The sequence below is a fragment of the Pelecanus crispus genome, chromosome 5 (genome assembly GCF_030463565.1).
Source record: "Pelecanus crispus isolate bPelCri1 chromosome 5, bPelCri1.pri, whole genome shotgun sequence".
Taxonomy (NCBI): Eukaryota; Metazoa; Chordata; class Aves; order Pelecaniformes; family Pelecanidae; genus Pelecanus; species Pelecanus crispus.
The window spans coordinates 25,862,330-25,873,062 of NC_134647.1; positions in this window are offsets into that span (position 1 = coordinate 25,862,330).

A 10,733-nucleotide genomic window follows, 5' to 3' on the forward strand; every position below is an offset into this window, starting at 1 on the left:
AACCCAAAGGCAGTATGCGATCCAAGCAAAAGCAAAGTACAAAGTGCCTTGTGTAGTTCATTTCTTGCACAGATTCCTTCAGTACCGCAGTTGCCATTACCCCAGGTGCTTCATCTAACATCCCTGCCAGGCAGTGGGTCATATAATTTATAAAACTTATCTCTAGCATCTCAGAGGTTGTGCTTGCTGACAACATGCTTGGTTTTGATCCCAGGTCTGAGGTGGAGGCGGTGGGACATCCAGCAAAGTAACAGGCAAAGTGTCATCCACCCTAATGGTGCACATCGATCCCAGGGCAAATCCCACCTGCGTTACTTCTCCAACATACGGCCACACTTCCTAACTTCATTCTTCTGCAATATCACCTCTGCCTAGTTTTGAAAATAGCTGTTCTCAGGTAGCTGGTGAGCATTTATCAAACTGAACTCAAGTAACAATTTATATTCTCTTGCTTTAATTGATCAGTATTTTCAACTTGTGGTAGAAGGCATTTTTTCTGATGGGCTCAGTAATGGAATAGAAATTTTTATGGGAGCTCTTTCACTAGCTGGGTCTAGTCCCTGCCTTCCAGACTGAAAAATTGAAAGAGGAGATGACTTACAGAGGGTCTTTTAAAAAAGAGAAATGACGTTCCAAATCCTTGGGGAAACCTCCTCAAAATGTGCGATAACTTTTATGTGAGACCAGAATGACTACGCAAATGTTGTGATATTTCTCAAAGATAGAGGGAAAATTCTTGAAACATTTTAGTACCCAAACTAGATGTTTATCAGTAACCAGTTTCATGTGTTTAGCACTCAGATGAAATATAAGGGTAATAACATGGAAAAGCTTCCTGCTGAGATTTGCACACTGCTTTGCAAGAGAAAAAGCACATTTTATTCTTCAATAGTTTGACAACAAGCTAGTAGTTTAGCTGAGCAAAAGAGTATTCATATACCTTATTTCCTATAGGACAGGAAGGGATTTTACCTGTAAAACTTCTAGTAGCAGCCCAAGGTAAACCTAGTAGGACATTGTCCAGAGGTCTGTCAGGAGAAAGCAACTAGTGCACGATATAGAAGATAGGGAGATAGAGACAGATACAGATGGAGATGGAGATAAACTTTCTCAAAAAATTGGCTCCCAAAAAGTCATGATCTGACCAAAAACAAGCTGGACATTCAACATTCAAGGATTCACAAAAGATCGATGAAAACTTAAATGGAATTTTTCATTTACACACTAATTAAACGGACCTATTTGCACAGCAATACCTTTTTTCTTCACAAATATAAATAATAATTTGTAAATTAATATGTGGACTGAGATTAAGCTAATGAAAGCTAAATGCAATTTTAGCTAAAAATCATCTTTATTTTAGTTAAACGCCTGTTTAGTTTCAAAACATGATACAGAAAGTGCTTTTACAGAATATGAGAAGGCACTGCAACATGTGATAGCTTATGGCATGCCACCCACCAGAATAAAAACCATCTCACTCTGGTTTTATCATCTGAATTGTGCTGTCTAAATTGTAATATGCACAGACAAAAAGTTGTGAATTCCATCTTTTTTATAAGAAGCATGTCATATATGCTAATCTCGGGTGGGTTTTAGATAAGGCCTTTGCACAGCAACTGAGTTTCTCGAAAGGGAAGCGCTACATACTATAGAGTCATGCTCCTGGGCTCCTGAAGAATAGACAGAGTTAAATACTAGATAAAAACCCGAGGAAGATAAATAGATATGCCAAAGTGCTCTTACCCTTGGAGCAAGATGTAGCAATACATACAGGTCAAGTAGATACTAGATCTCGGCTACATTATTTGTGATTGCAACAATCATAAATAGGATAGGAGAAATGGTGAAATATATATATCTGTCTTTCTGATGTGGCATAAAACTGACATCTTGCCCATTTCTTGACATTAAAGATTCTGCTGCTGAGTCTGTGTTGGGTTTTTTTTTTCAGAGAAAAAGGGCTATTTTTCATGGAGCAAAATGGTAAATTTCATGAAGTAACACTGCATTTCATAAACAGATATTTTAAGAGACATTGTCAACCAAATAATGCTTTATAAGGCACTAGAAATGATTCAGTGCATGTCTGAAAAACAACTTTTATTCACTTTTAGCTTACTAAAATGTTGCTATTCTCTCTATGAAGTTGCATGGCTGCAAATGTGGTCAGAAGTCCTTTGTCCTACTTTTTCCTTCTCATTCATGTTTCTTACTGGATTAGTCCCCTTCCAATGGTTTAGGACTCTGCCATGAGAAACAGACCACAAAGATCACCAGGGACAGGATGGGCAATAAAAAATAGTACCCTCTTTCCTTGAAGAAAATTGTATTGTTTTCTCTCAAAGACATCAAATCCCTTCAAACCAAACAATCTTCTCCATTCTTACCCTTCCTCTTAAACTTATCACATACAAATTCCCAAGATATCTGTATTTCCATACATATGTTTAGATAACGGGTCACAGGCAACTCTGTAAAGATAAGCATATAGATGTATAATCAGAGCAGGTACTAAAATGCAAGACCCCATTCACTTGCCTACTTTGCTTTGTCTGAAGCTTTTAATTAACTGATTGGCAATATTCTCCTCTCTCAAGCATTTTCCATACATGTCTAGGAAGCGATGAACTGGCAGAAATGTAAGTTTCACATTTTTGACAGAATTTTTTTTAGCTGACCAACTCATGAGAGTAATGAAAGTGTTACAGACTTTCCAATGGCAGTTGCCCAAACCCCAAGAGTTGGACAAACCCCAAGAGCTGGAATGACAGCTCCGATGCATACCAATTTCTGTTTTCCAGATCTTAAATCTGAATGGATGAAATGATCTCTGGGTTATGTTTCAAATAGTTGTGTGGTGTGGCTGGGGACTGATCAACACTGAAGTGTAGCCAAAAGTAAATCTGGAAGACAGTGAAGATAATGCAATGTGATGTGCCTGTTGATCTGTGTGAACACTATGCCGCAGAATTCAGTTAGTCCCTTGACTATATTTCCTTCTCATATACAGATGAGCTTTGGGGCCTTTATGCTTCCTTCTGAAAATGTCTTGTTTCTTCCCAAATGGTAATCACACTTTCTTCTAGAATTTATATTTCCCTGGTTTGGGCAGTGAAACAAACCTCATGGAACATAAAAAGCAACCCCTCTGACCAAAACCCAGAGAAACCAATGTACTATGCATTCCCAGTATCCCAACATTGGACAAAGAGGTGGACGAAGAAAAAGTCATCAAAGAAGGGATGGCTCTATATCATGCAAAAGCTGAGTGCCTCAGCATGCCTTTTGGTACAATGCGAGTTGTGGCAGCTTATATCTTCCTTGAACACCTTATCAGAACTGCAAATATGTAACTACAGATCTACAGACAGGTGTCCCCAGGTTGAATAGTCTGTGTCATGAGCAGTGCGGACTTCTTTTTGTATAAAATCCCTTGTGCCCCTTTTAAATCTGTTGCTTGTTAGGACTTCCTTCTGCCAGGTGCCTAATGAAAAACCCATAGTGACAATGAGTAAGCCTACAACAAACTGAAATGATAGTCCATGCTTTGCTTATTTGTTTGTGTTAACAAGTACACCCAGGTCTCTCAAAACCATAAATTCTGTATCTAACAAGCCTGTGAAAAATTTATGCTACTTCCAGTCTTCCCTTTTTTCCCCTGACCTGGGTGACTCATCCACAGGTCATATCTTCTCTTTAAGCACTGATAGATTTCTGGTTAGTGGCTAAAAGTGACTAGCAAAAAAGCAACTTGAGTTTTTTGTTCAAACAAACCTGTCATGGTTTAGCCCCAGCCAGCAACTAAGCACCACGCAGCCGCTCGCTCACTCCCCCTACCCCGATGGGATGGGGGAGAGAATCGGAGGAGTAAGAGTGAGAAACACTCCTGGGTTGAGATAAGAACAGTTTAATAATCGAAATAAAATGAAGTAAAATAATAATAATAACAATATAATAATAATAGTAATAATAATATACAAAGCAAGTGATGCACAATGCAATTGCTCACCACCCGCCAAACGATACCCAGACAGTTCCCGAGCAGCGATCGCTGCTCCCCGGCCAACCCCCCCCCCCCCCAGTTTATATACTGACCATGACATCATATGGTATGGAATAGCCCTTTGGTCAGTTTGGATCAACTCTTCTGGCTGTGCCCCCTCCCAGTTTCTCGTGTACCTGGCAGAGCATGGGAAGCTGAAAAGTCCTTGACTAGCATAAGCAGTACTCAGCAACAAGTAAAAGCATCAGCGTGTTATCAACATTCTTCTCCTACTAAATCCAAAACACAGCTCTATGCCAGCTACTAGGAAGAAAATTAACTCTATCCCAGCCGAAACCAGGACAAAACCATTAAATCATATAACCCAGTGGCAGGTACTTAGGTCTGATCCAAATCCCAGAGTTTTCACTGAATTTTAGATCAGGCCCACAGTGACCATTTGGGACAATTGAAAGGTCTAAGCTCTGATGAAGAGTGACAGCCTGCCACTGCACTGCAGGACGGGGATGAGCAAAACCCAACATGAACAGAAAGGATCAGAGTTGGTGGAAACGTCAAGGGGTCTGTGTCCTTTACAACAGACTCACTTCTTGATCTAGCAATTGAACTTTGATGTTCTTCTCCTGTTAGTAAATAGCAGTGTGTATGCCACCCCCTGATGTCAGTATGCATGCCACTGCCCTCTGCTTGCTCACCCTACCAGGTCCACCCAGCATGGTTCCAGGCACTGATGGATCATGATGGGAGGTTTCGGGGAAAGGACTGATCATTTACTGATTCTTTAATCCAAGAAACTGGATGCAAAGAACTATTTCAAAAGGAAGTTATGATTGAAAAGTCAAGCATTTGGAACTTGGGAACTGACAGTTTCAGGGTGATTTATGCAGCTTTATCTCACCTTGCTCTGCCAGCTGTGATTGCACTATGATACAGTCACGGAGGATAAAACCCTAATCTCTGTTGCTGCATGAATGGCTAAACTCATCCAGGGCAGATAGGAGTTCCTCTGAAAGTGACTTAGGGCTGTATAGTGAACGTCTGATATTGGTAAAACCCCAGCCATTTGCTGGAGAAGTTAAATGATGCTGGAAATGCTTTGTGAAGCAAGGGAAGGGATGGTCTCATAGGAGAGATGAATGCTGCTTTGATTAATATAATTCAACCTCTGCCTTGCTACAGAACTTCCATACAAGTTGCTAAGCACAACATTAAATCCAGCTTTTCATAATTGGTTACAAACTGTATTTTCCATGTTAAGGATTTCAAATCACATTAAATATTTTGTTTTGCTAAGCAATGAGCAAATATCGTTGCTAACTACACCAAAATTATCAGCTCAGTATCCTCCATGGGACATACAAAATGAACACAGATTCCATGTGTCTCTGATCTTTGGGGTCCCAGTTACACAGTGGAGTTAAGTCTTCTTATAGAGTCATTCTGAGAGTTTTTTAATGTCTGTGAGGTGCGCAGCAATGGAAGTGAGGAGAACCATAGACAGTCCAGTCAGAAAATTACCAAGTCTGTATTTAACCCAGAGTCACAATCTTGCATGAGAAATATTGCTGAGAGCCCTACTTGGGCAAGATAAATGCACAGGCTTAATTAGCTGATCCGTGAGTGAACACCAGCTCCTCTGTGCCTGGGTGAGACAGGCCTACAACAAATGTAGTCTGTTTGTAATGTAAACCTCAGCTTTGGTGTTTCCTCACTTTCTGCATTTTTTGTGACCTTCTCCTTTCATTTGTAGTATGCTACAGCTTAAAAAAATTGCCAGTTCTCATTGCCTGGTCACCACTTCTGTTTTGCTGATGTGGCACCAAGATATTTTTTCAGTATTTACTCGATAAAGTAAACACGATCAGAAATGTCTGTCAAATATTTAAAAACCCAGTGTGCTAAAGAGCATTTCAGAATGGTTTTTAAAATGCTCTAAAAATCTTAAGTACCGAAGTAGTTAAAACCCTTGTCAGAAAATTAAGAAGATTGCCTGAAGGACTATGTTCTGGATCTCTGATAGCAGAAGAAATGAATTCCAGACTGCTTCTCCACCTGTGTTAGTATTTTGTATGGAAAAATAAACTGCTTGCAAAAACATATAGGGAAGCAGGAAATCTGGAGTCTAAAATATGGCAACGTACACAAACCCTTGCTTTATAATTGTGTGCACTGTAGACCATCTGTCTAGCAGTTAAATACACTCCCATTTAAATGAGTAAGTACATTTAATGGACGAAGTATTAAGATCACTGAGGGGTGAAGTTTTATATTTGCAGTGTGCAAATGCCAGAGTGGAACCACTTGTATATTCTCGATACTACACACCTTTAAAATAACTAAGAAAAATGACTACTTACCTGCTGCATACCAAAAACTGGCTCCTTTTAAGCAAATCATTACAAACTGGAATAGATTGAATTGAAAGCCTGATGGTCTCATGGCCTCCTCTCCAGAAGTATAAATGAGGCTGCAGCTCAGCTACTGCTGTTGTGAACTCTTTAAATACACAGAAAGTGAAAAATACGGGCAAGAATGGTTTAATGACTTTATTGGACTATTCATTGCCATTTCAATCATCTTTTAAATAAGACAGGACCGGAGAGATCTTTCCTAAACACCTTAACTAATAAGTTGTCAGTGTTTAAACAACAATTACTGTACAAAAATGGAAATTAGCTGATACGATCAAGCCATATGGCTAATATAATTGATTTGTTCGAATTTTTAAAAATTATGAAAAACAAAGCCAGAACAGCAGCATAATATAATTTACAGATTTAACTAGGGGTGATATGTTCTATTTAGTTCGACAATAAATAACATCTTCCCGGTGTTTTAAATTAAGTATAATGAGGGAAGGACCACGGTGGGTCCTAAACAGACCTGACCCGGGAAAACAGATTTCCGAGAAAAGCGGGGCAGCAAAGTCACTGGCTGTTGACCGGAGGGGGTGTTGGTAACGGGGGCCCGGGAGAGACCCGGGTTTGGAGGAGCGGGCCGGGTGCCCCCCGGGGGCCGCGGCGGAGCAGAGGCCGGTGCCGGTGCCAGCCCCCACCCGGGGCAGCCGCCGCCCGGGCCGGGCCCCGCGGGTCCCCTCAGGTGACAGCTCGGCCCTCCGAAAGCAGGCGACCCCTGAGCGGGGGGAGGCTGGGCTGACCAAGCGGTACCCGAAAGGCTCGGGACCGGGTTTCTGAGTGCTTTTTCAATTGCTCCTGAAACTTTGATTCGATCCGTAATTTTTAAGACTCGCTCACTGTCAAAGCCAGCCGATATTTCCCCTTCTGGTTGACTCGCACTCAGCAAAACAGGCGGAAGCCATAATAAATCTGCACTGGAAAATGTATTTGTTTGTGTCTCTCTACTCTAAAGTTTTTCGGATCCTTTCTTAGTTGCCTTGAGGATGCGTTTCGTCCTCTGCCTGATTACTGCTGCGTAGAGGCTTCCCGATACGGGCTGAGAACGGCAATTTTGAGTCTGGGCTAGCAAAAGACTGGAAAGGGAAAGCTTCATTTTTCTGACAAGTTCAGTAGGCTGCAAAAGCTGAGCGTGGCGAAGAAGGGGTCCGACCAGCTGGCTGGTGTGTGCACGGCGGGGGGCTTTACCCCGCTCAGAAACACACCACGAGCAGCCCAGAGATGCCTCTGCTCTACAGCAAATACCCAGAAACGATTTTACCCCTTAGAATCAGGTTTATTTGCTTGCTTGTTTTCTCGTACAGAACTGCTCCGGTCCTGATGACCACCTCACGCTGGAGGATACGGAGTGCAGCCTCTGAATGCCAAGAGAAGTTGAATTCAATTAGGTAAAAGCCTCATTTGCGTAGCCTGGAAACTATAGACGTGGCTTAACTGATCACTTCTCTGAAATTCGCTCCCATTGCTAATAAGTGAAGGTCTCATTAAGGTGCTCCGAACGGAGTTTTAATAATGTGTTAATAATCCCTGGCCATTGCTTAGAAAAGGGGGGCTTGGAACCAGCTGATGCGTTTGGAAGAAGCCCACGGGTCTTGTCCGCACGGGCGTGGGAAGCGCAGGCAGGGCAGGCAGGGCAGGCAGCGCAGGCAGGGAAGGCAGGGCAGGCAGCGCAGGCAGGGCAGGCAGCGCAGGCAACGCAGGCAGCGCAGGCAGCGCAGGCAGGGCAGGCAGCGCAGGCAGCGCAGGTAGCGCAGGCAGCGCAGGCAGGGCAGGCAGCGCAGGCAGGGCAGGCAGAGCAGGCAGCGCAGGCAGGGCAGGCAGCGCAGGCAGCCTGCCTGCAGAAGGGTTGGGCAGGAGCCGGGCCGGGGGCTCCCACGGGACACGGCGAGGGACGGAGGGGAGGGGGGCAGCGGCGGCGCCGGCGGAGCCCGGCACCCCAGGCCCACGGGCGGCGGCGCCTCACGGGTGGGACGGAAGCAAACAAACGATCCGCTTCGGGCAGCGCTGCCTGCTTTACATCCCGGCAGGGCAGAGAGGAGTAGAAGTGGATTTTTTTTTTTTTTTTTTTTTTTTAAAAGGACTTCAAGCCAAAATCTCTCCCTCACGTTGTTTCCCAAAGAAAACAACTCAGGTGTTGTTGGGCTGTTTTTTCCTCTGTCATAAGAGTCCTTCTTGGTGAAAGTGAGACACGAGTGGAAGAGACCAGGGCCTCTCCTGCCGCCCCGGGTGTCCGAGGCCTCCCTTCAAACAGCACCACAAGTCCCCGTGATCGGAGGCCGGAGATAATGAGAACCTGCGCGGGGATGATTGTCCTTAGCTGCAAAGATCATCCGTGATTAATGATTTATCAGGAACTTAGTTTCACTCGCTCGGACCCAATAGGCTTCACAAGGCCTTCAGAGATTGCTTTTCTGGTTGTAAAATTGGCTTCCCTATATCTCGTCTCCTTGGCTCGTTACTATTATCATCTGGGTTTAAATTTCTCTTTTTAAACAGTGTAATCCTTCTTCGGCTGTGCACCCTGGAGTAAAAATCAGGGCATCATTTTCACATCAAAGAACTGTCAGCTCTCTCGTATGAATTGCTGCCCCTCGCACCCCCTCTAAAACACTACCCTTGACACCCGAGCATGCGGAGCGCGGTAGAGATATATCGTTGTAATCACAGCCGTTATAATTGAGTTTTGTGCCGGAGAGCCGCAGCGCAAGGGACCTCCTCGGAGCGGGGCGGTGTGGACCAGCCCGCGGGCCGGCTCGCCACCCGCACTAGCCCGAGCGGGGCAGGGGCACCCACACCCCCGGAGCGTCCCAGCCTGCCGGTCCTCCGTGCTTCCCACCCGGGAAGGGCGCTGCCACCGACACGCCCCCGGCGAGCCCGAGGGGGTGCGTGGGAGCGCTCCGTGCCCGACGGCGGGGAGAGCCCGCTCCCACCCGGGACGGGCGCCGGGCACCGCTCCCGGCCATCGCCGCCTCCTCGGGGCTTTCCACGGCCTCCCTCGCCGCCACCTGCCCCTACGCGGAGCGCTGTGCCCGGCCGCAGCCCTCTGCCCCGCTCCGGGCGTGCTTCCCCGGGGGGTCCCCAGCAGGTGCGGGGCGCACGGAGGCCCCGAGGCCGAGCCGCTGCTCCCCCGGGGCTGCCAGGGTCCGTCTCACCGGTCTCTTCGCTCACACGGAGGCTTTGCAAGTTTCTCCTTACCGCGTTTCCCTTCCCCCTGCCCCCGCGTTAGTTTCGCGAGCGTGGGGAGCCGGCTGGAGGCGCGGGGGGCAGCCTGCACCGCCGCCCTCTGCCCGCCTGCCTGCCTCCCTGCCTGCCTGTCCGCCTGCCTCCCTGCCTGCCTGCCTCCCTGCCTGCCCGCCTGCCTCCCTGCCTGCCTCCCTCTCTGCCTGCCTGCCTGCCCGCCCGCCTGCCTGCCCGCCCGCCTGCCTGCCTGCCTGCCCGCCCGCCTGCCTGCCTGCCTGCCTCCCTGCCTCCCTGCCCGCCTGCCTCCTGCCCGCCTGCCTCCCTCCCTGCCTGCCTCCTTGCCTCCCTGCCTGCCTGCCTGCCTGCCTCCCTGCCCACCTGCCTGCCTCCCTGCCTGCCTCCCTGCCTGCCTGCCTCCCTGCCCGCCTGCCTCCCTCCCTCCCTGCCTGCCTCCCTGCCTCCCTCCCTGCCCGCCTGCCTGCCTGCCTCCCTGCCCGCCCGCCTGCCTCCCTGCCCGCCCGCCTGCCTCCCTGCCTCCCTGCCTGCCTGCCTCCCTGCCTGCCTGCCTGCCTGCCTGCCTCCCTGCCTCCCTGCCCGCCTGCCTGCCTGCCTGCCTCCCTGCCCGCCTGCCTCCTGCCCGCCTGCCTGCCTCCCTGCCTGCCTCCTTGCCTCCCTGCCTGCCTGCCTCCCTGCCCACCTGCCTGCCTCCCTCCCTGCCTCCCTGCCTGCCTGCCTCCCTGCCCGCCTGCCTCCCTGCCCGCCCGCCTGCCTCCCTGCCCGCCTGCCTCTCTATCTGCCTCCCTGCCCGCCTGCCCCCCTGCCTGCCCGCCTGCCCCCGGCGCGTCCCTCCCCTTGTCTGGTCAGCGGGAGCATTGCAAAACTGCGAAGCCTGTCGCCTCCCCGATGGCCGTGCCCCAGGGCTAGTGGGGCTGGGGGAGAGCGGGGCGTTCCCCCGGGGCTTTGGCGTTTCCCCCTCCCGGAGCCGCACTGCTCGGTTTGGTCACCGGGAGCCGCGGAGCCGGTGGCAGAGGAGAAAGGGAGAGCTGGGAAGGGAGCAATCCTGCCGGGAAAGGGGGCGAGGCAGCACATAAAGGAGAGCTGCAGTTTCCTGCCCTGTCTCGTAAGGGAATCAA